The sequence below is a fragment of the Carassius auratus genome, unplaced genomic scaffold (genome assembly GCF_003368295.1).
Source record: "Carassius auratus strain Wakin unplaced genomic scaffold, ASM336829v1 scaf_tig00217920, whole genome shotgun sequence".
NCBI lineage: Eukaryota > Metazoa > Chordata > Actinopteri > Cypriniformes > Cyprinidae > Carassius > Carassius auratus.
In genome coordinates, this window is record NW_020529309.1 from 17,501 (window position 1) to 22,500 (window position 5,000).

A 5,000-nucleotide genomic window follows, 5' to 3' on the forward strand; every position below is an offset into this window, starting at 1 on the left:
TGGAAATAACCAAGGTACGATGGACAAATTTCTTGAGAGAAAATATCTAAAGGAGGCTACAGTGATTGTGAACGTAGAGAATGTGATCGAGGTGAGAGCAGAGGATATCATCAAGGCTGTATCAAAACAATGTGGACACGGGAAAATCCTGGCACTAAGGCCAAGACAAGGAAAAGAATATGAATTAACAATGGAGAAAGAAGAAACATGTGACAAACTGATTGATGGACTGATGATAAAAGGAGTGAAATGTGAGGTAAAAAATTTGCAAAACAGAGATTATGTTGTTTCCTTCATGCACCTGCCCGTCTATATTGATGACAAAGAAATTATAGGTAAATTGGAAGGATGGGGAGTTAATCCCATTTCACAGATAAAAAGAAGATGTTACCCGGGCACTGACATAGAAGACGGAACAAGGTTCCTAAAAGTGAGATTCCCCAAAGATGTCGCATCTTTGCCATATAGCACAAAGCTGGAAACAGCAGAAGGGCAGCAGTATTTTAGGGTGATGCACAGCCATCAGGTGAAGACCTCTAGGCTGTGCATGAGCCCTGGACACCTGCTGAAAGACTGCCCAGATTTTAAGTGCCGGAAGTGCGAGGAGAGGGGACATTTTGCAAGAGATTGCAATGCTGTCAGATGCCCAGGGTGTCAAGACGTTTTAAATAAATATGAATGTTGGATGGAAAGAGGAAGGAGGTATGGAACTTCAGTTGGACGGACAGGTGCATGAAGGAAACAGCGAGGTGGAAAGAGAAACTGATGAAGGACAAGAGGAAGGCGGATTGCAACAAGAAGAAACAGAAGGAGGAGCGAGCAACAGAGAGGAAGAAGGAGAAAAAGTAAATGATGTAGACGAGGAGCATACAACAGAACAGGACACCCAATGGACGGAAATGGAAATATCGGACAGTTTTAAAAATCTTTTAGATGGCATGGACGGAGATGGACATAGAATGGATGATCAAAACAAAGAAATGGACAGTGGAGAAGAAACGAGGATGGATAACATGGAAAAAGACAGAGAGGAGAGAGGACAAATAAGAAGGCGAACATTAAAGGTAAAACCAAATGTGGAAAATGCTAGAAAAAAGATAATGACAATGGGCGGAGTGAAAATTGTAAACAGATATGAAGTGTTAAGTGGGTTGGAGGGAGAAGATGGAAAGTAATGTTTGTTATGTATTTATTTTTCTTTTTAATGGTTTTAAGTTGTGTTACTTTTAATGCAAGGGGACTGATGGACATGGGTAAATTTGAAAAAGTGAAGGAAAAATGCCAAGGTGAAGATGTTATTGTTTTACAAGAAACAAAATGGAAAGAGAGTGTGATGGAGGACTATAAAAAGAAATGGGAAGGGGATATTTTATATTAGATGTTTTTAATTCAAGTAGGGTAGTGTATAAAGATAAGATGGGGAAATGTATGGTGGTTGAAGTAAATTGTGAAGGACGTGAACTGATTTTAGTCAATGTACATGCACCAACAGAGGAGAAGGAAAAGAAAGATTTTTTTTATGTTTTAAGAAATATCATAAACAAGTATACGGAAATAATAATGGTAGGGGATTTTAACACAGTTTTTAGTAAACAAGACATGGCAGAAGGAATGGTTTTTAAAAATGACAAGGGGAGAAAAGAATTAAAAGCATTAATGGGAGAAAAAGATATCATCGATGTGTGGAGAGAAAGAAATGAAAAGATAAAAGAATTTTCAAGGAGGCAAATAGTGGGGCAGTTTGTGTGTGAAACAAGAATAGACTTTATTTTATGTACAAGAAATGTGGAGAATTTTATAAAAAAGATTAAGTATGAAGTTTTAGTGATCACAAGTTTTTATTTTTTAAAGTAGACTGGAGTAAAGTGCAAAGAGGGCCGGGAGTCTGGATTTTAAATACAGAGGTTTTAAAGAATGAAGATTATGTTTTAAGTATAAAGGAGATAATTGAAAAGGAAAAAGAAAATGAAATGTATAGTGAGGATAAGCGAATGTGGTGGGAGAACGTGAAATATCTGGTAAAAAAGTTTACAATAACATATTGCAAATTAATTAATAAATGTAAGAAAAATAAGGAAAGAGAGCTAAGACAAAACTTAAATGAGGAACTGGATAAGGCAGAAAAAAGCATAGAGAAAATAAAAGAAATAGAAGGTAGACTGAAGGAAATGGAAGAGGAGAAATATGAAGCTGCAAGATTAAGAAGCAAAGCAAAATATACAGTGGAGGGGGAGAAGTGCACAAAATTTTTCTTTGATCTAGAGAAAAGAAAAGGGAAAGCAGACATGATTAAAGAAATAAGGGGCAAAAATGGGAGAATAGTAGAAGAAAATGCAGACATTTTAGAGGAAATAAAATCATATTATGAGAACTTATTCTGTACAGAGGGGGTAAAAGAAGGAGAAAAAGTGGAATTACTGAAGCAAATAAAAGCCAGAGTAGGAGAAGTGGATAAACAAGAGTGTGATGATGAAGTAAGAGAAGAAGAAATAAAAAGAGCAATAATTGGGTTAAACAAGAGGAAAAGTCCAGGGATAGATGGGTTGGGGAGTGAGTTTTACATTGTTTTTAAATATGTTTTAACAACTATCTTAAAAGAAGTATTTGACGAGATTTTTAGGAAAGGTGAGATGAACGAAAGGATGGGAATGGGATTAATGAAGCTGATATATAAAAGGAAAGGAGACAAAGTGGAGTTAAAGAATTATAGGCCTATAACAATGCTTAACACAGATTTAAAGATTTTATCAAAAATTTTAGCTAACAGATTAAAAGAAGTGATGCCCACAATAATTCAAACAAACCAAGCTTACAGTATTAAAGGAAGAGACATTGCAGATACAACAATGAGCATAAAAGATACCATAAGATATATTAATGAAAAGAAGAAAGATGGTTTTATAATCAGTTTGGACTTTGAGAAGGCTTTTGACAGGGTAGAGCATGATTTTTTATTTGGGGTTTTGAATACTTTTGGTTTTGGACGGAATTTTATTAAATGGGTTAAGATTTTATATAAAGGTGCTGTAACGAGAGTTAAATGTAATGGGTTTTTAACAGAGTGTTTTAAATTAACAAGATCAATTAGACAGGGCTGCCCGTTGTCGGCACTTTTATATGCTTTAGTTGCGGAACCACTTAGGTTAATGGTAGAACAGGAAGGGAGAATAAAAGGAATAGGCATAGAGGGAGGAGAGAATAAAATATTTCAATATGCTGATGATACTACGCTATTGCTGCAAGATTTGTTGAGTGTAAGGGAAGCGATGAAAATAGTACAATCATTTTGCAGGGGATCTGGGGCTAAAGTGAATGAGGATAAAACGGTATACATGAGATTTGGGCGAAGTGAGGTTTTAACTGGGCACTTTAATTTTAAGGAAATGAATGAAATAAAGATTTTAGGTGTTTTAATGGGGAGGGATGAAACCAAAGCAGAAGGAATTATGTGGGAGGAGATGTTAGGAGGGATCGAGAGAAGGTTGAATTTTTGGAGATTAATGTCCTTAACTTTGAAGGGGAGGGTTTTAATTTTGAATGTTTTAATGGTTTCTAAGTTATGGCATATTTTATATGTGTCTTCAATGCCGTTGTGGACAGAAAAAAGGCTGAAAAAATGTTTTTTAGATTTTTTATGGGAAGGAAAGCCACCGAGAATTGCATATAACACTTTAATAGGAGCAATGGGGAAGTGGGGGCTAGGGCTAATGGACGTGGAGCAAAGAAAGAACAGTTTAAGGGTGAAAATCATGAGCAAATATCTAGACGAAGGAAATAAAGCAGCATGGAAAAGAACAATGGGGCATTTTTTAAACAAGTGTAGTCATTTTAATCTGGGGGACAACATTTTATGGATGAAAACAAAAAATTGGATGACGGAGGGGATGCCAGAATTTTATAGAGAACTGATGGGAGCATGGGGAAAATTTTTAGATAATGTGCATTTTAAGCCACAAGGTAGAGAGAACATTTTAAATCAGCCTTTATTCGAAGCAGGTTTTTTTTTAAGAAGTGGTGGGATGTGGGAATCATGAAAGTCAGAGATGCTTTATATGAATTCAAAGAGGGGTTTTCACCAGTTCAATACATTGTGGATGTGATGGAGGAGGCAAAGGAGGATTATACCAGACAAGAGATTACAAACAAATATGATTTAATTAAGAATGCTATACCTAAAGAATGGATAAAGAGAATTGAAAATATGGAAGAAGAAGATCAAGGAAAAGATGTGTATGTAAATCTGGGGGGAAATTGTGTGCTTTTAAAGAATGTAAAGTGAAAATGTTTTATTGTTTTTTTAGAGATGTGGTTTTCAAGAAACCTGTTGTAAATGAATATTGGCTACAGATGTTCAATGATGTAACAGAAGAAAAAATATGGGGGAATATAAAGGGGAAAATTGTACAGACTAAACTGGAGAATATGGAATATTTTATCAGAAACAAAGCAGTGTTCACAGACGTAATTTTAAGCAAAATTGGGATGGAGGAAAGTGCAATATGTAAAGTTTGCCAAGATGCTGATGAAGGGTTTTTACACTTGTTTTTATATTGTGATAAGCTGAAAGATTTTAATGAGAGGTGTAAAAGCATGATTTTAAGTTTGAGAGGAGAGGGAAATGGGAACTTTGAGTGGGAAAAGGTGTTAATGTTGGGCATTAATGAGAAATGTAAACATGAGAAGCTGATAAATTTACTTGTGATGCTGATGAAAAGTGCGATTTGGGAAAGAAGAGTGGTGGTGAAAAAGGAAAATGTTTTAATTGATGTATGGAATGTGTTCAGGAGAAAAGTTGAAAATTATGTTGAATGTCTGTTTTATTATTTTAAGTTGGAGGAATCGATTGATGTCTTTTATAATATTTTTACTCAGGAGGTGTTAAAGGTTTTCAAAGAGCTGGGGATTGAATTGTCATTTTTAAAAGATTAAAATATTTAATGACTTCTTTTTAAATGTATGTAAGATGTCTGTCAATTCAAATTAGGAGTTTTGTATGTCAA